Source organism: Schistocerca piceifrons, chromosome 7 (assembly GCF_021461385.2).
Source record: "Schistocerca piceifrons isolate TAMUIC-IGC-003096 chromosome 7, iqSchPice1.1, whole genome shotgun sequence".
Classification (NCBI taxonomy): Eukaryota; Metazoa; Arthropoda; class Insecta; order Orthoptera; family Acrididae; genus Schistocerca; species Schistocerca piceifrons.
The window spans coordinates 564,047,225-564,074,295 of NC_060144.1; positions in this window are offsets into that span (position 1 = coordinate 564,047,225).

Sequence of the window (27,071 nt, forward strand, 5' to 3'; positions counted from 1 at the left end):
TTTCGTTGCACTTCCCATTTCACTCCACTTCTTTAAAAGAAAATTTTTAGTAAAATCACAAAAAAGGAGAATATTATTATTTGCAATGCAGTTCCTCCAAGCGGTGCGCAACAACAAGAGCAGATATGTGACGTCCATTTGTTCTGAGGTAAGACTTTAATTCTGATTGTTTTACACAGGGCCAAAGACCGATATTTCGGTTTAATTGAATTTTCTTGTCACTGAATGGACTTTAATTTTTTTTGAAGGATTTATATTTGAGTCAGATTGCGAATTTCACATTTTTGTTGCCATTTTCAATACCTCTCATTGTGGGCGAGGTTACAATTAGCTCAATGTCCATTAGCATTCATAATTAAATATTGTCGTGTTTCTTTCTTTCAAATTTTTGTGGGAAGGTTACACTTGGCGACACCCAGTCCAGGATCGTATTTCGTTGAGAGTCTTTTGAACAACAGTCAGATATCTGCTCTTATTTGCTTAGATATAATTAGGATTTAGCGCAACGCTTTTATTAATCTTGTGACTTTCTCTCTACAGGTCAACGGCAATTTGTTGCTTTGTTGTATTTGTGTGTTGCTTTTGCATTGTGCTTATTTATTTTGTGAATAATTTTGACTATTGTTAAAATGCCGCGAAAGACTGTGAATAGTGTATCGCGAGGTATTATGAATGAAATTACCGACCCAAACAACTTTGCCGATAGGACATGTGACACGCAGTGTAATGATGACAATCCTGCGTTCACTAACAATCAGTGCATTCCAACCACTAATGATGACTTTCACCTTAATGATGAACAAACGAACTCAATTGTCTCGTCTGTTAACTTGACGACAATTGATGACGCGGAGCGGTCTATAGTAATGAGCGCTGCCGAGCTTAACACACCCGATTTAGAAAATCCAAGTAATGTACAGACAAATTTGTCTAATGAAAATGAACAGGATACTGAAAGTACGACGGATTTATTTAATTCCGAAATAATGTCTGACAGTGTACATCCGACTGCTCAGAATAACCAAATGGTTACAGTAAGCGTGAAAGTTCCAGATCCACCACTAAACAGCACAGAGAGTATAAACGCTAACTTTGGCTTTGAACAAATCATGGTAAGATTGCTACAACAACAGAGTGAAGATATCAAACAACAATTTAGTGAACAGGATAAAAAATTTAATAAAATTAATGAGAAACTTGACAATAATGATGAAAATTTCAAACAACTTAGGGAACAGAACAGGCAGCTTAGTGAACAAATTAGAGACGTTGCCGCGCAGTGTCATGACACTAAGGTCCAGTTGCGCGTGGAAATTGAGGCTTGTTCTCAAAAAAATAGCGAAGAAATTAAGTCTGTTGCGCAAGAATTAAGGGAAATGCAAACAGCCGCAACAGAAACACTCAGAGACGAAATTAGCGGAGTCGCTAAACAGTGCTCTGAAAAAGCTACACAATTACGGGACGAGTTTAAAGCAATGACGGTAGAACTTTCGCGCACAGTGGACGCAAAGATAGACGCGAAATTCGAACAGCAGAACACTCAGATTAACGAGCGCTTTAATCAGCATATACAGAACAGTGATACGCGTTTCCGCAGATTTATTCAGGATCAAAACAAAGTAAAACGACAAGTCATGGAAACAATCACTGCACAAAGACAAGAGGACAAACGTAAAATGTTTGCGAAAGCGAAGACGTATGTAGATAATAATATTACTACAGTGTCCGACAAAATTAATACCATAGAACAATTGAACGCGGAATTACGGGATGAAATTTCTGACCTTAAATCAAAAACAGATACACACACAGTAAATATTCGAACAGTGACAGATAGATTCGAACAATTAGATCTAACACAGGATTGTGATGTTATCAAAGCTGATGTTAAAAAACTGAGCGAAACTACGCGCAAGTTGCAAAAACAGATTAATGCGTCTGATTCTAAAACCGATGATCAGGTTAAGATATTGACTGAAAAATGTGATGAATTGGCCAGTCGTATTGATGTTATCGAAAATGCTAATGACAATAAATCAGACGATACTGCACCGGTTTCATTTATCCAAACGCCTGAATTTCAAAATTTACAGCAGACTATTAATGAGATCGATTCATCTAACAACACGTTACGTAGGAAATTATCAAATTTACAACAAGAAGTAACAGAAATGAAAAACACTTCTGTTAATAATACACAGCAGACGCCACTTTGCGAACATTTATCTGACTCACGCAGCGTGTATAATGTGAGCAATTTACAGCAACTACGCGACTTAAAATCCGAAAAGCCACGCCACTTAAAATCTGAAAAGCTACGTAACTTGAAGCACGAAATGACACAGACAAACAAATTCACACACAAACCTGAACGTGTTATCAAATTCAGTGACGAGAACGTTGATTATAAGGAATTTGCATTTGTGAGAAAATGTAAGGAATTTAATAATGGCAGAACACAGATACATGATTTGCATTGTATACGACAATTTATTTTTGTACTTTCACCGCTATTACCTGTAATGGAGAAACTAGCTTTGAACCAGATGCGACAATTTGCTATTGTATTTTTATCAGCATTACGTATTATGCAGAAACTGGAATTAGCAAGAATACAGCGATTTACTTTTGGAATTTTACCGCTATTGCCTGTAACGCAAAAATTAAAATTTATTCTCAGTGCGTAATAGACCTCAGGGGATTCATTACGCTTTAATGAATATGTGCCGTAGCGAGCATAGGGCCCCGAGCTGTAGTAGTGCTGTTTCATCTTTAGTTTTCTGCACTGCTGCCTTCTCTTCTACTATCCTTTATATCTATCAAAACTGCTCTTTAACTATTGCTCTACCTAGAATTAAGAAAAATGACAAAGAAAACCGGATACGACAAATCTTTTACCGAATGTGACAATTTTCAGTAGGCACTCCCGTAATGACAACTACCGCCGTAATTTTAATTACAGATAAAATCGTAATCATCAGTATGTGTAAAATTATCAGCAATAGAAACCATATTTTTGTAACAATAGATGTTTTTCACTACAATAGCATGAAAGTCAACCGCTTAGCATACGTAACCAACAATGCAGTCTACAAGGTCAACCAAACTTTAATGTTTCGCCGCGTGCACGTATAGTCCCAGCTCCAACAAATAGTAACGCATGGCAGCAAAGAAATAACTACGTACAGACAACACTCTATTTCAACTCGTATCGCAATGCGCCGTATACAAATTACTATCATGACAGACGTAAAAATAACGAGCACAATTTTCAGCGTACATTTAATAACAGTCGATCTTATGAGCAGCAACAACATCAGCAACAACGAATAATCATGAATGAAACAGACAATAGGTGTCATTTATAGCGTAACAGGTCAATAAGAAATAACAGAGCAGTTCATATAGTGGATATGCCATAATATTCTCCCGTAAATAACAGCACGTACGATAGAATTTGACCATATACAGTACAGGTTTCATATTACAGTAACGCAAACATTACTTTTGACACGCAGAATTTTGTTCACGAGAATGTTATTTGAAACATGCTCTGTTGAATGCACGACTTTTATCGCACCCAGATCTTACTAGAAATTTTTCCATTGCCACCGACAGTTCCAACACCGCTTTAGGCGTACACATTTTCCAGGAAATTGAAGAAGATGGTTCAATAGTAATCAAAAACATCGCATTTGCAAGCCGCATTCTGTCACCTGCTGAACGAAATTATTCTGTTACAGAATTGGAAACATTATGTGTTGTATGGGCTTTCACGAGATTTAGGCACTTTCTTTATGGCAGACATACCACCGTTTACACAGACCACAGAGCGATACAATTTTTACTTTCAGCTAAATTTACTCACGACAGGTTAAGTAGATGGAAACTTTATTTACAGGAATTTAATTTTACGATTTTTCACATTCCCGGTACGCAAAATGTTATAGCAGACGCACTATCGCGTTCTCTCGGCAACAATCAGCAAGACGTAGCAACCAACTTCTGCAAAGCAAATTTCAGTGTCATGTACATTCAGCGAGTTGCATTTGAAAACTTTATTTCATCGTCATTACAGGACATAGCGCAAGAACAAAATAAAGACAATGTGTGGAAAGAAATTAAACACCTTTGGCTAGATAAGAATAATGTTACGATTAGAAACCACTACACTGTACGCAATGACATTCTGTTTCGCCGCTCTCATCCTGACAGCAACAATTGGTTATTATGCATTCCTGACGAACTGGTTAACAAACTAATTTGGTACACTCATTTAAGTTACGCACATTACGGAGCAAGAAAATGTTTTCTTATACTGAGACAGAACTGTTATTTTGCCAACATGGAGAAACGTATACGACGAGTTTTAGCGTCTTGTAAAATTTGCCAGAAAGCTAAATCAGATACCACTTCACATATTCCTCCTTTATATCCCATTATACCTGTGAAATTAAGACACATGGCCGCAGTAGATATTTTTGGTCCGATTCTCAGAACTAACAGAGGTTTTTGCTACATCTTTGTCGCTGTTGAGCTCACTTCAAAATTTGTTACTTTCACTCCATTACGCAAAGCTACTGCTAAAACTGTTTCAAATGCATTTGTAAAACATTTTCTATCTCATGTAGGGCATGTAATGAAAGTAATTTCTGACAATGGATCTCAATTTCGTAGTACCATATGGACACGCATGTTACGAGCCAGAAACATTTCTCCGATCTATATATCCAAGTACCACGCTTCTTCGAACCCCTGTGAAAGATTAATGAAAGAAATTGGTAAGCTGTGCCGAATATACTGCCACAAAAGACATATTGATTGGGATACACACATACTCTCATTCCAAGATGTAATTAATTCCATTCCAAATGAATCCACTATGCTATCTCCGACTGTTATACTGAAAAACGTTGAACCACCGAACAAAATTAAAGAATTAATAGAATTTCCCAAAAGTCGTCGCCTACGACACCACGAAATAATTGACATTGCGCTGAACAACATCAAACGTGCCGCAGAGCGCCGGAGAAGACAGCAAAAACCGGTTTGTACACGCCGCGTCTTTCACGTTGGACAGAAGATACTAGTACGTACACACTATTTATCCAGCAAATTAAAAGGTAAGTGCAGTAAATTTGAACTTCTATACGCAGGTCCGTATCGGATTCGCAGCATCCCTCACCCCAATGTTGTACACGTCGAAACTTTGAGAACCAGAAAATCGAAAGGCAATCACCATATCTCAAACATTAAACCGTTTATTGAGTGAAACCACTGTATGATTCAACACACTATGATGCCATTTACTAATGCAATTATTTCACGTGACTACTTATTGATGATTATCGTATTTTTTCTTGGCAAGTGCCCGGCAAGGTAAGGTTAGCAGGTCGCTCTTCTTGTCGTTACACATCAGACCGTGCATATTTTTCCAGATGAATTTACACATTTATGACTATTTTTGCAATTATATTTATGTGACTACTTATTGATGATTATCGTGTTTTTTCTTGGCAAGTGCCCGGCAAGGTAAGGTTAGCAGGTCGCTTTTCTTGTCGTTACACATCAGACCGTGCACATTTTCCATTTTTTTGTGTATGTGACTGTACTCCAGTTTTGTTTGTATGGACTATGAAATAGTTAAGATATAACACACACCAGTCGACTTTGACATCTTTTTGCCTTATGACATCTCAACATCGTGACTGTTTCACATTTTTTTTTTTTTTGCTGCTGCATTGTATTATTCTGGGTATATTTTTGCATTTGAACACTGTCAATGTTTTTGACATATTACGTTTTCTGTCATGTTATGCTGTAGGGTTAATTATGTTACCATAAACCAGTCATTATCTAGAGGGTATATGATTTAAATGCAGGACATTAATCTTTGTTCATCAATTTCAGAAAGGAATGATGATTCTAAGAAATAAATTTAACATAAATGGGAATTTCACCTACGGAATAAACGAAAGGAGATGCAATAATTTTATGAGGAAGAGTAAATGGATCAGGATTAACAAACATTAACAAGAATATACTATACTCATCACAGAATAGCAGTCTTAACTAATTTTTTCTTTCAGAGTACAAGGTGATTGATGCAGGCTGTCAGAGAGAACTACACATCTTAGTTTTAGTGATGAAATATGCTAGAGATAAGGAATAGTTATGTAATGAGTAATGAAGTGATTTTTTGCAGATGATAATGAATACTGATGAATAATGATGAAGGATATGGTATTATGAATAATGAAGTTTTTCTTTACAGGTGATGATAATGGTGAGGTTATGATGATATGGATAATGAAGTTTTTTTTCTTTACAGATGAGGATAATGTTGAAGTTATGTATTTATGCTACGTAGTTATTTAAGTATTTGTTGCAGTTTGCTTTGACAGCAGGTGTTACATTGCATAGTAGGATGACGGAAAGTTTTGGAAAGGACAGCTATGGAACACATTTTATACACATTTCACTACTTGTTAATTCGAAGTTCACTACTTTTCAGCATAGTGTGCGTTTCTTCTTTCAGGTCAATAATCCGTTTTTGTATTTTTTCCAGGAGAAGTTTTTCATGACACTTACTAAACCTGTTACTTATTATACCTGTTCTAGTACTTGCATTTTTATTTTTTTACCCATTTGTGTTTATCACTTCTAAATGTGATCACATGTACTGCCTTGTTACATAATCTTGCTACAGCTGACTCATGACGAATGACGTTACCTATCCTCATTTGCAGCAATAGGTCAAAAGCAAAAAGTATTATGCCTCAGCAATTAATTATCGATCCCAACGCAATGCATTGCTACCAAAAAAAAATGTATTACCAGTCCCACATAATGTCACTAGTTTATGATAATTCTGAATAATACTGATCAACTCTGAATAGCATGTCACTTGATTAATGACCTCTTAATGAGACTATATTCAAAATGATGCTTTGTCACTAGCTAATAACTGCCACTGTTTATTGTAATGATACCACTTATACTGCCTGTGATTATTAATGATTTGACTGTAATTAACTGATTTTTAATAATGACTTCGTAATAACCTGAATAATACTGAATGATGATTCTATTCAATACTTGCTGGCCACTGAGTGCCAATAATTAATGTCACTCCACGAATTGTTATTAATTATGCCATTGATTAGCTCTTGTTTCCAATGTTGATACTTTGTTGTTGGAAATGAATGTGACTGTTTCATAATGCTTTGTAATTAGAAGAAGGCTACTGATTCTTAATAGATTGGAATGACAAATGATTAATTAACTGTCATTAGGATGTTTTGTAATTAGAAGGCTAATGAATCTTAATTACTGTTTAATAATGCTTTGTAATTAGGAGAAGGGTAATAATTCTTACTACATTGGAATGACACATAATTAATTAACTATGGTACTGTTTAATAATGCTTTGTAATTAATTAAGGCTAATAATTCTTACTATATTGAAATGACAAATAATTAATTAAATAACTGTAATTAGACAAATGATTAATTAACGACAAATGATTAATTAACTGTAATTAGACAAATGATTAATTAACGACAAATGATTAATTAACTGTAATTAGGAAAAGGCTAATGATTATTGGAATGACAAATGATTAATTAACTGTAATTAGGAGAAGGTTAATGATTCTTAATTATACTCTGTAACTGAAAAGAATGCGATTATTTCATAATGCTTTGTAACCAGGAAAAGAAGGCTACTGATTCTATGTACAACAATTAATGAACATTTTTCTGTAATACTACATACTTGGTACAGAAATGTTCAATAACTGGGCTATGAATGCCACAAACTACTAATTAAGTCTGTAATTGTCAATATTATGTGACTTAATGTCCTTCACCTCATAAGCTAACTACCCTGAATTACTGCAATGTCCATTTGTCCTGTTTATCCTAGTGATCATGGAGCACTATCTTTGGTTTTGCACTAATTCTACGTTGATGTGCCTTGTAAGAGTGTGGTGTTGACACGACATGCTGTCCACCACCGTGAGCAATGAAGACGTTATTATGGTCCCACTGTTTGGTGTACCTAATGTACTGCCAAAATGAAAACATGGAACATTACTACGACAGTTCAGTGTCTTTGCTACACTGATAAATTCTGATGGGAAAAGATCTTCAAGTTGTGTCACTTGGTGTTGTACTTCTGTGGAAAGATATGGACTTTCAGAGCAGCTGTGTGCAATCTAAAGTGCTACAACCATGATGCAATCCTTCCCTTTCCTATCCTGATTCTTGCCACATAGTTCATAGGTTATACATTTTTCGATTCGCTGGACTCCAATGCGAGTACACTTATGTCACTTGTCAACATAATATTTTTTGCCAGTCTGTTTATTTGTTCTGAATATGCTAAAGAATTTTTTCAGTGCCTGTGCACTTTATCTGTCAAATAATTTGTATATACTTTTCTGATTTGCTACTATGTTTTGTACTCACATTTTGTCTTTGTCTGATATATTTTGTACTTAGTGCGTGTGCACAACATTTACTCTATGTACTACATCTAATTATTCTTGCCAGTCTGTTTATTTGTTCTGCATATGCTAAAGAATTTTTTCAGTGCCTGTGCACTTTATCTGTCAAATAATTTGTATATACTTTTCTGATTTGCTACTATGTTTTGTACTCACATTTTGTCTTTGTCTGATATATTTTGTACTTAGTGCGTGTGCACAACATTTACTTTATGTACTACATCTAATTATTTTGCCAGTCTGTTCATTTGTTCTGCATATGCTAAAGAATTTTTTTTTCAGTGCCTGTGCACTTTATTATCTGTCAAATAATTTGTATATACTTTTCTGATTTGCTACTATGTTTTGTATTCACATTTTGTCTTTGTCTGATATATTTTGTACTTAGTGTGTGTGCACAACATTTAAATATTCTGTAAGTTGTAGGATTTTGTTAATTAAAGAAAAATTTTGCCGCGCTTGGCAAGTCCAAATGACTCACCATCGCTGCCAAATTTTTGCCCCCCCCAGTGGAGGGTTATGAAACACGTATGTAACGCAGCAGCGATGGCGAGGCATTGTAGCATCTGTGACCAGAGAGTATGCGCTTGACCGCGCGAGTGTTGCGAGCGGGTCTCAGTCTGTTAGTAGTAGTAGTCGTTGCGAGTCGTCAGTAGTAGCAGCCCAGTGCGGTTGTGTGATGTAGGCGGTCGGCAACACTGGTCAAGATGAGGAATAAGGTATACTGTTAATTAATATAATCATTAGATAATGAAAAATTTTATTTATTGTAACTATTCTCCAACAAGTCTCCCAATAATAATTTTTTTATTTCAAAAGCATTTTCTCAAAAAATTAATTTTTTATTGAACTCAAGATTTCGTTGCACTTCCCATTTCACTCCACTTCTTTAAAAGAAAATTTTTAGTAAAATCACAAAAAAGGAGAATATTATTATTTGCAATGCAGTTCCTCCAAGCGGTGCGCAACAACAAGAGCAGATATGTGACGTCCATTTGTTCTGAGGTAAGACTTTAATTCTGATTGTTTTACACAGGGCCAAAGACCGATATTTCGGTTTAATTGAATTTTCTTGTCACTGAATGGACTTTAATTTTTTTTGAAGGATTTATATTTGAGTCAGATTGCGAATTTCACATTTTTGTTGCCATTTTCAATACCTCTCATTGTGGGCGAGGTTACAATTAGCTCAATGTCCATTAGCATTCATAATTAAATATTGTCGTGTTTCTTTCTTTCAAATTTTTGTGGGAAGGTTACAATATATATATATATATATATATATATATATATATATATATATATATATATTGTGTGCCAGTTTAGGGTTGGTCAGAATAAGTAAAGAGAGAAATGTCTGGATACGCTCAGTTTTAATCAGCTGTTTGAAAATCAAATAACGTATAGGTATAGGTTTTCCAGCACTGTCATTCATGAATTTTTCTAATGGGCTGTTATAAAGTTTAGCAGTAGTATCCTCGTTAAGACCCCGGAATTCACCCTCAATTTCATTGCTATCAACGAGAACAACCATACATGTTCCGAGAGCGGGGCACCAAATGTGAACGTCTATCAGAAGTGGCCCAGAGTGTGAATCACGCAAAGTCACGCCACGATGCCTTCTTAAGAAGTCTTCCAGAGTTTGAGACGAATGGTCTCGTTTCTCAGTAAATCCACGAGACCAGCGCATAATAATGCACAAGGTGCCTAGCCAATTTGGGTTCTCGGGTGCGGTTTCTTGAGACTTTTAATTTTCCTTCAAACATGCAGCTGCAACCGACCCATAGGCGTGGAACGTGGCATGAGTTCTTGCAGTGTCCAAGCGCTGCGATATCATATTTATCGGCCCACACCGGGCAGGCGACTGTCAGTTAAAATTCGTCCCCTGTACGGGAACATACATAATGGGTGTATGAGTGCAAGTTGTAGGCACGTGGTTGACGACACGTGCAAGTTTGGCTCTGGCCTTGAGTCGGACTCGGATAGCCAAATGGTCAGGCGATTGGTCGTGATGAGCGGGAAGTCTGGGTTCGGGTCCAGGTCTGTACAGATTTTCATTGTCGTCACACCACTAGACAGCTGGTGGTTGTTCACATTCGCAACTGGGACTACATTTCTCGCTTGTCATAACGGCTGTAGTCGCCCCAGTGCCTATTCCTTCGGACATGCATCCTGCTTCTGAACGACACAGGCACTTGAACATCGTATGAACTATGGAACACCCTCCTCTCTCCTTCCTGTTTCCATATTTTGCCGACACAGAGACTTGAGGACACTCCTACTGTCGAGAACTTGTAAGGTGCCTCTTACGTGAGGAAGACATTTTTACCAGTTTTAATAAATTATTGTCTCTTATTGATGTATTCACGATAGTTAGGAAGCGCTGTAGTCCGTAGCCGGCCATGAGTCGGAGAGCATTTCCCACGCTGGCTGGCTGGGTGACGAAGCGACCATATCTCGCGCGTAGTGTCTTGTCCGATGATAGCCATGCTCTCGGTTACGAGTAGTTTATGACATGAGTGTTTCATTATTGATCTAATAGGAATAAAAGTGATATTACGGCATTCTGAATGTTAATTTCGAGTAAATAGATACCCAAAGTTGATCGACAGCAATTTCAGATAATTGTAGCTCCCACCGACAGAGACATCCAATGCGACAATGAAGAATCTGCACGGGACGAAATGTACGAGAGCTGCACCGCGCACAGGTAGGAGGAAATCCGACGACACGACCCACCAAGGAGGATCAAGGAAGGTCCGACTAACACTCGCAAATTCCGGGTGGAAATGCTGACCAGTCATACTGTACGTCACATATACCACCTTCTACGGACTCGCGGGTAAGCTGAGTAATAACAGTATCAGTTTAGAAGCGAGGGGATCTTGCAACTTGACGACCCTTGATGTATTCCGTAATTTCCAGAGTATAACGTGAATTCCCTTTATTCCTCATTTATTTGAAACAGCCGTCCCTTGTAGCGTTCCCACCCCAACCTCTCCTCTCCCACTATAACTGCTCCTTTAATTGAAAACAATATTATCAGGCTTATTCTCATATAAGGGAGAGGTGATCGATAATATCAGAAATAATTAATAACACTGAAAAAGTTTTAATTAAAATTATCGATGCACAATCTCTCATCAGATTAACTCCCGCAGCAAAGTAGCGCCTCAGGGAAATCAAAGATGGTTTAATGCGACTACTTTTGTTTCTAAATTCTACTATATAAACCATGCTCGGGGATTGTTAATTAACTTGTCTTGTTTGCTGCGCTCTGAATAAGTCTTCGTAGCTGCGGCGTGCGATATAGCTGGCATTTGAGTGTGATATGCTGCGGAACAGATTAGGGCAATTCTGTTAAACTACATGAAAATTGACTATAGTTAATTTAACGGAACAGACTTTTGCCGTAAGGTCACGGACTAAGAATGTCAGAGGAATTGTATGCGCGTAAAAAAGTAGCGCTCAGTATTAAATTCCGTTACATGCTGAATAACCAATAATAGGGTCCATGGACTATACGAAGTGATGTTAAATTGAATATAAGAACAGAATTGCACACTTAGCTTTGTGAAAGTAAAAGCGTAGGAAGTTTGAATTACTCTATCGAAGTATAGTAATGGACAAAAGTCCTTGCTGTCTTTGATGAACTATAAAAAATTACTGACATTTTAGTTGCCGTAATTGCTGAGAGTAGTTGTAGGATCAACCCTCATTTTCTCTGTATACATAACTCAGTCATTCACGATCATTTAATTATTGTTAAATGTTATTAATAAAAAACTAAAGTGATTTCCACAATAGCGTGTATATTAGTCGACGATAATCATAGGCAAGCGGCAAACTGTATCTCTGGATGACGGAAGGTTTGGTTATGAAATATTACGAAGTGTAAATGGTGACTTAAAAGCTATTTAACATTTCATTTCCAATCGGACAGAAATAATACAAAATCAGAAACAGTGAGGATAAGTGGTAACGTCGGAAATAGGAAGTTGAAATAACAACTAACATCCAAACACGTTATTAACTATCTTGTCTTCAGTAACCCAGCAACAAATGAATGTTGATTGAATGTGCAAAAAGTCAACATTAATTATTTTGAAACCCGAAATTTAGTCGTCGTTACAGTGAAGGGGTTTGTGGCTGCTCCGTCTGATCGGAGATGTAACGAGAAGTCGGGCTTATATCGGAGGTAACAAATCGATATCTTACGTCGGAAAAGTCGACGACAGCAGATCGACGGAGGGCGGCTACACACAAGCCGCCATGATATACTGTCTGTACAGTAGCCTGGAAAATTTGAATAAATTTAAAAAGACGCATCATTACACACATGCTTTTACCTATTTTCGTTAATGTTTGCCTTTCTTCCCCCACAATCATCCATTAACAAACTGACAATTTTTTCACACCTCACGATGTGTCCTGTAAATCTATTCCACCTTTTAGTGAAGATGTGCACAAATTTCTTTTTTCGCCAATTCGATGCAGCACCTAATAATTATTTATTCAGTTTAACTACCAGCACTCGTATGTAACACCACATTTTGAAAGCCACAATTCTCTTCATATCGTGTACATTTTCACTTCAGCTCAAGGTTATACTCAGATAAATACCTTCATGTAAGGTTTCCGAAAACTTAAATCTAATTCGATGTTAATAGTTTCTCTTTGTCAGTAATGCATTTCTTGCTATTGTCAGTCCGAATTTTACATCTTTCTTACCTCGGCCCTCCTCAGTAATTTTGCTACCTAAACAGCTAAACTCATCTACTTCCCTCAGTGTCTCATTTACTAAACTAATTCTCTCAACAGCACCTGGTTTATTGGACTATGTTCCATTAACGTTGCTTCATATTTGTTAGTGTAGATCTTATAATCTGTTTTCCGGACGTCATCGATTCCGATCAACCGCTATTTCAAGTTGTTTGACTGTTATTGGCAAGCCTCAAAATTTATGTTACTTCTCCATGAATTTCAGTTCCCTTTCCCAATTTCTCGTTGATTACCTTTATAGCTTGCTTAGTGTACACATTGAATAACATTGGGGATAGCCTACAGTGCTGTCTCACTCCATCCTTAGGCACTCCTTCGGTGTCAAGTCCTTCGACTCTTCTAATAACAGTCTGGTTTCCGTACAAGTCGTAAACAAGCCTTCAGTTGTAAATAACCCTTCATTCCCTGTGTTTTATTCCCGTTACACATAGAATTTCAAAAAGTGTTTTCCAATCAGTATTGTGAAGAGCTTTGTGTAAGCCTATGAATCCTGTAAATGTGGGTTTGCTTTTCTGTAAACTGCCTTCTAACGTAAATTTTAGGCTCAGAATTGCCTCGCGTGGTTCTTCATTTCTCCGTAACTCAAGCAGATCTTTCCCTGTACAGCAAATAAACTGTAACTCAGGAAAAAAGCCAACCAACAATAACTACAAAACTGTTTAACTTCATTTCCTATCGTCTTTGTTATTTATCAAATATTTAAAAAGAGTTAATATAAGTAACAAAAGTGATAACCAACTGATGACGGCACTGCAGGGTTAAAACATGCCTTCTAATATTCTGCGTGGTGTCTGTTTGCTCTAAGTCGTGTCTCCCTACCACTTTCGCGCAACGACGGTCTGAGCGTGTTTTTTTAGGGAATTGACTAGTTTGAACCTGGGACCTGTTGCTGGTAAGGAGGCGCCAGACCACACATGACATATAGAGTTCAGTGACACTAGCGATGATATAATCAAATACTTAATGATTTCAGCGTCAGCTCCACTGCACTCCCTGTAAAAGAATCTGAATACTAACTAAATTTAGTGGAATGGGTTCAAGGGTTTCCTATTTTTAGTTAGCTGGTAAAATAACGTCGAAAAAGCAGTTAACGTTTACCAATGGAACTTTTATTCTACTCACAAAACATTGTTTATAAATTGTACTATTGATGAAAGGAAATATTTTAATACAGGATGATAAAAACCAACTGCGTTCAACAAAAATGTGATCGAATATTCCCTGAATGGGTTTCCAAGTTCTATAATGGATCAAAGGATGACCTATGCCATATCACATCTACAATCTAGGTTTAAATTAAGTTTCATAAAAGAGAAAACTATCATAAATGGTCTACAGTGACCATCAATTATCTTTAATTACTTATTTAACTTGTTGTAAATTACAGTGGATGATGTGGCTTCTCGATAATTATATAACAGAAAAATCATTGCGTTTCAGATTTTAACTTCAAGTAGCAAATGTGGATATCACGAGGTTTTATTGACGATCGACACTAGTATTACATAAAAAGGGGATGTAACAGATGAGATTTCTGCAGTTCTGAGTGAAGCCTTATGCACTCTTATGCGGCATCGCGTGCGTTCATTACCTTGTCGGTGTTTAGGCAGCGTCAGGGGCGGCGGGCGTCGCAGCTCCACACACCTCGCGGTCTCGGTAGCAACTCTCTCGAACTTATCCTTACTACTGTTTACCGAAGTTGGTTTAAGAGAAAGGTATCTGGCTGTGTTTTCAACTGACCAATCAGCGTCTCAATGTTAACGTTAAGCTCCGCCTGCAAAAATTCCGTCTATCCAATGAGAAACATTACACTTTTCATAGTGGGGCAATGTTTTTAATGTTTGCTACATGACAGAGACGTGTAAAGTCTCACGCTAAAACTTGCAGCTGGTGTGGCCCTTTTAGTGTTATCGTAATATCTATACTGTTCTTCTGGAGGGCTCTATCTTTTAACATGGGCTGGGGGATGGACCTCCTGGCGGTCGACCGGCAATGTGGGTGTCCCATTGTCCCGCTCTTATCGTAGGGCCTTCTAGCCTACATCACTCTGCTCTCCGCTTCTGTTCTCGTTTCTCCCCTTGGAACTGCGTCTGTTTCATGGTGGGAAGGTATGACATGCATTTAGGTGTTTTTGTGTTAGTCTGTGGTATTCCATTTGCTCACTCGTTGACCGTATTACCATGGTTAATTTAATGTCAGGATTTATTCGGAGCTATGTGACATATTGCCGGATTTGCTATCATGTCAGGGTTTTCATGGAAGGTGTTGGATTTGCCTGACACCTTACAACCTGGGTGAAGAATTCGAGATAATTTTTTTTTTTTTGTTCCTGAACTCTGTAGCACAGATATTTTAGCAAATACGAGTAGTTGAGCCAATTAAAAATCAAAGGATGATCAGCAATTAATTCATTAATACTACTGGTATTCATAATACTTTACCAGCTTCAAAGAGGGCTACAGTTTCCAATACTACACTTCAGTACACATAACCACATAAAGATATATTTTTATTACAGCTGAGAATCATTTCCTGTGCCTTCTTTACACTTGTTGAACCAGTAAAAGTGACGGAAAATCGTGAAGAACTGTGCGACTCCGGGAATAAAGCTGCTCCTTACGTGTAATCTACTAAACAGTGAAACCTTGATGTGTTTCCAGACTATATTTGTAGTCGTTTTCTTAACTTCATTGTTTTTTATTTATTTATTTTTACTTGAGGAAATACAGCAGTTCAGTTGGTCATGGGATGTGCAAGTCAGTAATCCAGTTGGAACCAGATTTCGCTTTGGATAAAACCCGTTTTAATCAGTTCATGTAGGTGTTCTGGTTATGACTTTATGTAAAAACGAGCCATGTAAAAAAAATTTTGCAGTTCTTTTTCATCTTTTTCTCGATCCCAGCAGTAAGTGAATTAAAAATTCTCTACAGTGTTTAACACTGAGTGACAGCAGCTGTTGTGAAAAGGTTACAAAACACAACTTATCCAGAAGTTGAAACTGTTTTCATACCCTGCACACGCGCTAAGGAACTACACTGCCGGAAAAAATGGGTACACTGTCAAAGACGACGCCGATTTTGATCCGATGACGGCATATGGCACCCGGCTAATATAAGATGTACTGACAATGGTTTCAACATAGTCTGCCAAGAGATAGCGTAGTGGCATAGCTGCCACAGTGCCATCTGTATCTGCCCTTTAATGGGGAATGTTCACAGCCAGAAGGGTCAGTGTGGTTCAAACGTGTGAAGCAATCCTGCCACGGAGAGGCAGTCGTGCTTCCTACACCGAACTGAGGGAGTTTGAAAGGGGTCAACGTGTGGCCTTCAGAGAAATCGCCAGACAGATTGGATGTGCTGCATCCGTTTTGCAGCGATGCTGGTATCAGTGGTCATGTGGACATGCTCACACCCGCAGACGAGGAACTGGACGTCCAAACAGCACTGACGTCGGCCAGTATCGTCGTATTGTAAAGCCCAGTTCACAAGACGACATTGGGTTGCGCCACTCGTTGCATGGAATGAGTTACGCGCAAGTGGTTTCATATATGACTGTAGACACGGCGACACCAGTGTACACTTCAGTTTCGTCGTTTTGTGGGTCCCTGAGTCGTGTCTGAAATGAAACTTTTGGCAGCTGCACGAGTTGTGATGGAGTTAAAGATTATTGCGTGGAGTCGCTGCATAAGAAAAAAACAAGAAAAGTGTTTCGATTCGTGGCTAGATGAAGAAAAGAAGTCAACTCGGGTGCTCAGCATCCTTGCTGAAATAATTTATAGCGGAAGATCCAAGAAGTTCTTTTAATTATCTTAGAATGTCACCAGAGTTGTTCACGTTTCTTCTAAACGGAGTTGATTATGCGATGAGGAACAAAGGTACTGTAATGCATGAAGCACTGTCGTCAGAACTGAAATTACATATCATATTATGTGCACTACAATCGAGAACACTCGGCATGCTATAAGATACGGTTTTAGTAGCTGATGACGCTTTTTCATTAACACCAATAATTATTATCATTAACAGTAATAATTATTAACATTAGCAACAATAGTTGTAAATAACCCTTCATTCCCTGTATCTTATTCCCGTTACACGTAGAATTTCAAAAAGTGTTTTCCAATCAGTATTGCGAAAAGCTTTGTGTATGCCTACGAATCCTATCAACGTGGGTTTGCTTTTCTTTCAACTGCCTTCTAACGTAAATTGTAGGCCGCTTTAAAAAGAGAATGGTTTTCAAACTACTGTCTTGAAGATATATCTGTACAGTCGCAATATTTCAAAATTATAACATTTGTGAATGGGGAGAACTGCAGCAACGTTTTAAATAGGTGAATATTGAATAAAGACTGCAGCTTCCTGAATTTGTATAGCCTTCCCTCCAGTCAACAATATTCCTTAACAAAGAGTTGGCCAACTCGAACGATGGGATTTTAGTCTTGTAGACGAGAGCATTGCCACAGCTTGAATTACACTTGCTTGTATTTTTCTTAATTTAGTTGTATATGTGCTCCCAACTCAATAAATTTTGCCCTGCAGCTCAGATATTGTCAAACCATCTACGTTAAAACCGCACGTGACGGTCTCAGCGGCAGCAGTATGTTGCTGATTTTTTTAGTCAGCATCACTGAAATCCCACGAACTCCTATTCAAAGCATAGATATCCGAAAAACGAACATTATTCTCCGTTCCCCATTTCACATTTCAGTTTGTCTACATTCTACGAACACTCGTAACATCAAAACTCATGCAACTATAATAGTGTTGCCAAAGTTGGAACACGCTGGAAGTGTTTAGTTTGACCAACGAGTTGCGCAAACGCGGGGCGCGCATGCGCAGTGGCCGGTAGCACTGTTGCCTGCAACCTAGTGTGGCCGGCCGGAGTGGCCAAGCGGTTCTAGGCGTTACAGTCTGGAACCGCGCGACCGCTACGGTCGCAGGTTCGAATCCTGCCTCGGGCATGGATGTGTGTGTTGTCCTCAGGTTAGTTAGGTTTAAGTATTTCTAAGTTCTAGGGGACTGATGACCACAGTAGTTAAGTCCCATAGTGCTCAGAGCCATTTGAACCATTTTGCAACCTACTGTCGTCGTGTAAACTAGGCTTAAGGGCCAGCAGTGGCGGATGGTGCAGCTACCGCAGCACAGGTAAGAGGTCTTGTGAGCCCAAATGTGTCAATGCGAACTGTTGCCAACTGGTTACTAGCAATGAGACCACGGGCACGCACTCCTCTATCCTGTCTTCCAGTCACGCCACAGCATCTACGTGCACGGGTCGACCGCTGCCGTCAGAGGATCAATTGGAAGATGAAACGGAACGCCATGGTCTTCAGCAAATGAAAGGAGATTCTGTCTGCACACAAGCGATGGTCGTTTGCGCATATGGTGTAGAACTGGTGAGTGCTGACTCATAGACCGCATTCGTCCAAGACACGCTAGCCCCACCTCGCTCCTGTGGTTTGGGGTGCAATAAGCTGCAACGCTCGTTCACCCTTGGTGTTTTTGGAGGGGACGCTAACCAGCACTCGGTACGTGCAGAATCTCGTTAGACCTGTTCTTTTGCCGTTATTGCAACAGGAAGGTGCTGTGTTGTCCCAACAGAATAATGTTCACACACACACTGCCCGTCAAACTCAACTTGCTCTGCAAGGCGTGCAGTATCTTCCCTGGTCAGTTCGATGTCCAGACTTTTGTACAATCGAGCACATGTGGGATATGATGGGAAATCACTCGTGCTATTCGTCAGCCAACAACTCCTACAGAACTACGTGAACAAGAGAGAATTCGCCATCTCTACGATCGACTGGGTGTCGGAGTCAGTTCCTGCACTTCCGCCTGTGGAGGCTACACCACCAACTGATACGGGTGTTTCAGCATACGTCGATAACTTTTTTAATTTTTTTATTGCTGTGTTTTTTTCTCCTTTTATTCGTTGTTGATCGTTGTGTTTGGTCACACGACATCCGTTAAAGTTCGTTTGTTGTTCCTTCCACTCAGTTTTTTTTATTACAGAGGCCCATGAGCTCTCTGTCCGAACACGCTGAGCTACCGTGCCGGCATAGCTGGTACCTCAGAACCGCTGTTTATCTGTAAATGTAATGATTTCATGATTCCATATGCACTATTGAAACAATGTAAATGTAAATGTCGTGTGACTAGGACCACGCGTCGTGTAGACCGTTAGCCGGGTGCAAGTCTTTCGATTTGACGCCACGTTGGCAACTTGCGCGTCGATCGGGATGAAATGATGATGATTAGGACAACACAACACCCAGTTCTGAGCGGAGAAAGTGTCCAACCCAGCCGGGAATCGAACCCGCGCCCTTAGGATTGGCATTCAGTCGCGCTGACCACTCAGCTACCGGGGGCGGACATTGAAACAATAAGTCTTGAGTGGATTGGAAACCTCTGAATAGTGTACTTCTCTTTTTTTCTGACAGTGTAATTGTGATTAGCGAAAAGGAATGACACAGAAAGAAAGAACGATGAAAATTGTATCAACCAATGTCAACAGCAGTAAGAAACCTTTCAATGTCACAACCCTGTGGTAATTAATAAATCTTGATACCAACATTCACAAAAGGCTAAATACCGTAACTAGTGTGCAAAAGAAAACATGTACAATCGACCAAGAAAAAAATGAGAAGATACTATGCATGACTGAGAAGATTTTCTACCAGCTTTAAATAGGTACGTGACTGCTAGATAGCGAAAAGCTGTGCATTAGGGCAACAATACCACAGTCAGACTTCGACGACAGTTCTGAGAAAATCAGTAATATTTTCTGTACACCACATGAATGTGTACCTACAAGTACGGTATCGTCCTGAAAGGATGACTGCATCTAAAGATGTTGGGCAGCTATCTATACGCGTGGTTTTAAAACTAGCCCACAAGTCGCGGTTCTCCGAAAAATTACACACTGCAGGCTCAGAGCAGTTTGTAGAATGTATGGCGTTGTGAGTGGCGTTTACGAGAGTGCTAGCTCCACCGGAACCTCCATCTGCCTCTAGGATCGATAGTCATAAACTTTCATTCCTCTCCACCCCATCAATTAGATGCGCCATCTTGTTCCGGCTGCTCTAGCGGCGTGCTGCGTTGCTATGGCGCGGGTGTTACAGTGTGTACCATAGCTGCAGACACACCCCTGCAAACGAACAACCGCTAGCATGTGCGTTTGAATGTCTGTGTGGCTGTGTGCGTGAATGTCTGTATTCCCACCAGAGAAAGAGCGAAAGCTCGAAAGCAAGTGTAATTTGTTCCATAAAATTTCGGGAATGCAGCAGCATAAATTCGGCTTCTTCTTCTGTGAGAAGAAGCTGAATTTATGCGACTACACGCCCGAAATATTATGGAACAGTCTTTAAGCCGCGAAAACATGAAGATGCACATCAAGTGTAATATGTTTTCCGTTATGTGTTTCTGTGTGCCATGCACCAACTCTACACAAGTAAGTGGTTTCCTCATTTTACATAAAGCCTTATTTACATAACTTTACATTTTCGAAATGATGGTTGGAGCTCGACAAACCACCCTGAAGTGCATATCAGAGGATTGTACCATGTATTACGCTTTCTGATCATTCCAGTCATGTGTGGAGTGTGGTATGAATGCCTGCTTTAAACATCTCTGGGCATTCTGCAATTAGTCTCATTTTGTCTCTGCGGTCCTTACAGGGGCAATACTTAGATGGTCACAGTATATTCCTAGATTCCTCACTTAGTACTGGTTCTTGAAACTTTGTATGTAGATGTATGCTTCATACTTCGTATATACACTACTGGCCATTAAAATTGCTACACCAAGAAGAAATGCAGATGATAAACGGGTCTTCAATGGACAAATATATTGTACTAGAACTGACGTGTGATTACATTTTCACTCAATTTGGGTGCATAGATCCTGAGAAATCAGTTCCCAGAACAACCACCTCTGGCCGTAATAACCGCCTTGATAAGCCTGGGCATTGAGTCAGATAGAGCTTGGATGCCTTGTACAGGTACAGGTTGCCCATGCAGATTGAACACGATACCACAGTTCATGAACAATAGTGACTGGCGTATTGTGACAAGCCAGTTGCTCGGCCACCATTGACCAGACGTTTTCAATTGATGAGAGATCTGGAGAATGTGCTGGCCAGGGCAACAGTCGAACATTTTCTGCATTCAGAAAGGCCCGTACGGGACTTGCAACATGCGGTCGAGCATTATCCTGCTAAAATGTAGGATTACGCAGCGATCGAATGAAGGGTAGAGCCACGGGTCGTAACACATCTGAAATGTAACGTCCACTGTTCAAAGTGCCGTCAATGCGAACAGGAGGTGACCGAGACGTGTAGCCAATGACACCCCATACCATCGTCCGGGTGATGACAAATACACGCTTCCAATGTGCGTTCACCGCGATGTCGCCAAACACGGATGCGACCATCACGATGCTGTAAACAGAACCTGGATTCAACCGAAAAAATAACGTTTTGGCATTCGTGCACCCAGGTTCGTCGTTGAGCACACCATCGCAGGCTCTCCTGTCTGTGATGCAGCGTCAAGGGTAACCGCAGCCATGGTCTCCCAGGTTGTAGTCCATGCTGCTGCAAACGTCGTCGAACTGTTCGTGCAGATGGTTGTTGTCTTGCAAACGTCCCCATCTGTCGACACAGGGATCGAGACGTGGCTGCACGATCCGTTACAGCCATGCGGATAAGATGCCAGTCATCTCGACTGCTAGTGATAAGAGGCCGTTGGGATCCAGCACGGCGTTCCGTATTACCCTCCTGAACCCACCGATTCCATATTCTGCTAACAGTAATTGGATCTCGAACAGGGCGAGGAGCAAATTCGCGATACGATAAACCGCTACGGGATATGCTACAATCCGACCTTTATCAAAGTCGGAAACGTGATGGTACGCACTTCTCCTTCTTACTCGAGGCATCACAACAACGTTTCACCAGGCAACGCCGGTCAACTGCTGTTTGTGTATGAGAAATCGGTTGGGAACTTTCGTCATGTCAACATGTTGTAGGTGTCGCCACCGGCGCCAACCTTGTGTGAATTCTCTGAAAAGCTAATCATTTGCATATCACAGCATCTTCTTCCTGTCGGTTAAATTTCGCCTCTGTAGCACGTCATCTTCGTGGTGTAGCAATTTTAATCGCCAGTAGTGTATTTTAAAGGCATCTGTTAGTTAGGCTCGTCAGCATCTGTGTGACGTTCTCCAAGAGATCAAACAAACCTGTAAATACTCATGCTGTGCACTTTGTATACGTTGAACACCGGTTGTAAGTGGCATTTGGTAAGGAATGCATTATTCTAGGATGGAGCACACAAGTGTTTTGAAAGCAATGCCCTGTATAGACTGACTGTATTTTCCCAGTACTCTACAGATGATCCAGTCTGCCACCTGTTTTACCGTAGGGCACAGCGTTATTTTGTTTTGTTTAACGCACGATTTTACATTTCTGAACATTTGAAGCAAGTTGACAATTGAATTCTTTTCCAGATCTGCCTCATATCTGTGTGCCTATTTGCAGACAGTACTTGATTATGATCACACGCTCCATTAAGACCGAGTGATGTAGTGCAGTAGTTACCACACTGGATTCCCATTCTGGAGGACGACAGTTCAAACCCGCATCCCTCCATCCTGATTTAGATTTTCCATGATTCCCTAAATTGCTTCAGGCTGTACCCTCCCCCTTCCTAATCGGCCTACTGGATTGCGACATAACTGACCGTGATCGAATATACCTAATGAAATTTTACAGTGGATAAGGCTATTGTTACCGAAGGGTAGTAACACCGGTTAGTTGGAGGAAAGTCTGTAACAGACTCTTCTGAAGGAAGAAACTGTTCTAAATCTAAGCTAAATTTAGATCATAATTTTGAAATGGGTGGAATATAGCGCCATCGCTCACGAACCGAAAAGGGGAAAAAAGGGTATCACGTAATATTTACTACAAAAATCAGTGATAACACAAGTAAAACACTGATTACCTAAAAAAGGGACAATTAAACGGTCGCCAGCCTGATAGGGCAATGAATCTCCAGAATCTTAAGAAAGGTAACGGCAAGGAATTTAAGCAAATAATCTGGCGTGGCACCAGAACGTTTTCACGCCTTTCCACAGCACAACAGTTCACGAGAAAACAAATGAATCAGAAAGCACTGAGCTTGCAGTTACTTATTCTGCAACACTAAATTTTGAAAGTAACGTTAAATGAAATTACTGGTTAAATAAATGACCGGTTTAACTTTGAACTATATTATGTAAAAAAATAACTTTCAGTAACCTCAGTGTAATGTACTGCAAAATTTAGAAAAAGGCAAGCAGTTTACTTTTGATTACTGAAAAACTGAACTGAATTCGCTTAAGCAAATGAGCAATTGGTTTTACTTTTAAAATAACAACACTATAATACATACCAAGCCAGCAGAAGCCACTCGCTGAGCTAAATACAGAATAAATGAAGCTGCGGACTCTTAATCTGTGATCTTTAGTCTTGCCAGTGAAGTTCTACTTTACTTTAAGTAGCTTTTGTTATGCAATACAAGAATGAACAGTTGCTGTGGCAGGAAATTTAAACTGAAAATGGCAGTAAATAGTTCATTTTTATATTCTTACGACACTCAGTGATTGCATGTAAAGAAAGGAGACCCTGCTTGGTAATAATATCTGAGGACAATGACAACACAGGTAGCCTACAAGTTACACTTATTGCAAGTTATTATTCAAGTTATTCATAGTTTATGAAATGAATATTGCTGGCCAAAGCCTCTACATTACTATGTTTGTCAGTTAACAGTCTTACGAAGTTGCAGCTGTGTGGACAACGAAGAATGTAGACGTCGACAATGGCGAGCTGCCGTTGTTGCTGCTGCTCGGTGAGAAGAACCCCGAGTCGTCTCCAGAGCCACGGATAGTTATGGGACAGGGCAGCAGCTGGAACTGCAGCTTCCTCCGCCCGTCAACCCCCACAGTGCTCTCAATACTCGGGGGTTAACAAATCAGGCGCGTCTGCACTGGCGCCAGCATAGCTGCACACCGCGTCGGCGGGAGCGCCCAACAAACACTTCCGCACTCTTTCATGACTCAAGCTGCTCTGCTTCATCTCTGCTCGCGACGCTACACAGACTCACCACACCCAAAGATAACCAACGACACAGCTACTACCATTTTGTCATTGCTACCGATACATTTCATTAAAGTTCCCTTGGCTACTACACTATTGGCCATTAGAATTTGCTACACCACGAAGATGACGTGCTACAGACGCGAAATTTAACCGACAGGAAGAAGATGCTGTGATGTGCAATTGATTAGCTTTTCAGAGCATTCACACAAGGTTGGCGCCGGTGGCGACAGCTACAACGTGCTGACATGAGGAAAGTTTCCAACCGATTTACACAAACAGCAGTTGACCAGCGTTGCCTGATGAAACGTTGTGATGCCTCGTATAAGGAGGAGAAATGCGTACCATCACGTTTCCGACTTTGATAAAGATCGGATTGTAGCCTATCGCGATTGCGGTTTATCGTATCGCGACATTGCTCCTTGCGTTGGTCGAGATCCAATGAGAGCAAATATGGAATCAGTGGGTTCAGGAGGGTAATACGGAACGCCGTGCTGGATCCCAACGGCCTCGTATCACTAGCAGTTGAGATGACAGGCATCTTATCCGCATGGCTGTAACGGATCGTGCAGCCACGTCACGATCCCTGAGTCAACATATGAGGACGTTTGCAAGACAACAACCATCTGCACCAAGAATTCGACGACGTTTCGCAGCAGCATGGACTATCAACTCGGAGACCGTGGCTGCGGTTCCACTTGACGCTGCATCACAGACAGGAGCGCCTGCAATGGTGTACTCAACGACGTACCTGGGTGTACGAATGACAAAACGTCATTTTTTCGGATGAATGCAGGTTCTGTTTACAGCTACATGATGATCGCAACCCTGTTTGGCGACGCGGTGAACGCACATTCGAAGCGTGTATTCGTCATCGCCATACTGGCGTATCACCCGGCGTGATGGTATGGGGTGCCACTGGTTACACGTCTCGGTCACCTCTTGTTCGCATTGACGGCACTTTGAAGAGTGGACGTTACATTTCGGATGTTTAACGACCCGTGGCTCTACCTTTCATTCGATCCATGCGAAACCGTACATTTCAGCAAGATAATGAACGACCGCATGTTGCAGGTCGTGTACGGTCCTTTCTGGATACAGAAAATGTTCGACTGCTGCCCTGGCCAGCACATTCTCCAGATCTCTCACCAATTGAAAACGTCTGGTCAATGGTGGCCGATCAACTGACTCGTCACAATACGCCAGTCACTATTGTTCATGAACTGTGGTTTCGTGTTGAAGCTGTATGGGAAGCTGTACCTCTACATAGCTCTGTTTGACTCAATGGCCAGGCGTATCAAGGCCGTTATTACGGCCAGAGGTGGTTGTTCTGGGTACTGATTTCTCAGGATCTATGCACCCAAACTGCGTGAAAATGTAATCACATGTCAATTCTAGTATAATATATTTGTCCAATGAATACCCGTTTATCATCTGCATTTCTTCTTGGCGTAGCAATTTTAATGGCCAGTAGTGTAGTTCCTGAATGGCATAAAAATAAAATTTTGAGACGGCGAGCTTGGGAAGAATTGGTTTTGATCTTGTGTGAGGGGAATCATTCACAATAAAAATGATATGGGCAACAAAAACCATAGTGTTTGCGAGTACACTTGCGTTCATATTATACGATCTGCACGCTCAAATCTGCCGTCATTAATAAAATCATTGGTAAATTTAGCTTGAATGTTATCCACTGATGAAGGGGGTCGTTGTAACATATCTGGTTCTTGGAGGCAGTGGTATTCACCCCAAAAACGTCACTTCGTAATTGAAAATGTAAATCTTAGCTGATGTGGAATGACGTACAGACATATTTTCAGTTATTAACATTTTTAATGTATAATTAAGGTTTTATTGCAGTCATACTAGCAATTCTGTCAGTAGCAATCTGTCGCACACTATTTTCCGATTCATCTATGGACAGTCTGAGAATTTCTGTGTTGTGACGTGTTGCGGAAGTGTACAGCTAGCTCCGTCACACGATCTGTACGCACAGTACAAATACGGACACGCAAGTGTAGTTTGCAGTGACACAGAGCAGGGAATACGCAGAGCCGGCCGCTGTGGCCGTGCGGTTCAAGGTGCTTCAGTCCGGAGCCGCGCTGCTGCTACGGTGGCAGGTTCGAATCCTGCCTCGGGCATGGATGCGAGTGGTGTCCTTTGTTTAGTTAGGTTTAAGTAGTTCAAAGTCTAGGAGACTGATGCCCTCAGATGTTAAGTCCCATAGTGCTTAGAGCCATTTGAACCATTTTGAATACGCAGAACGCAATTTGCACTGGGTAGAGACTGACGTCACATTCAGTTACGAAAGTTTATTTCCCAACCGCTTTCCTGTCGTATTGTATGGCCACATCGTCCATTATGGATGTTGAGGCAGGGAGAAGTAGTAGTGCGAAATGACGAACCACCGGTACCATTTGTGACGTTACACATATGTAAGCGAGCGTTTCGGCCGCCTGAAAATGGTCTGATGTGAGACGAAAACGCTAGCTGGCCCAGGGCTGGGGGCGCATTGCAGGCGGGAGGTCCGGCTACCTAGGCGTCCGGTAAGGGCAGAAGAGGAGAGCAGTGTCGCCGGAAGTGGCGAAAATACCAGAAAGATGGGAATCCGGATGGCTGTCGCTTGCATGGCCTTTGTGCAGGAGGCAATGT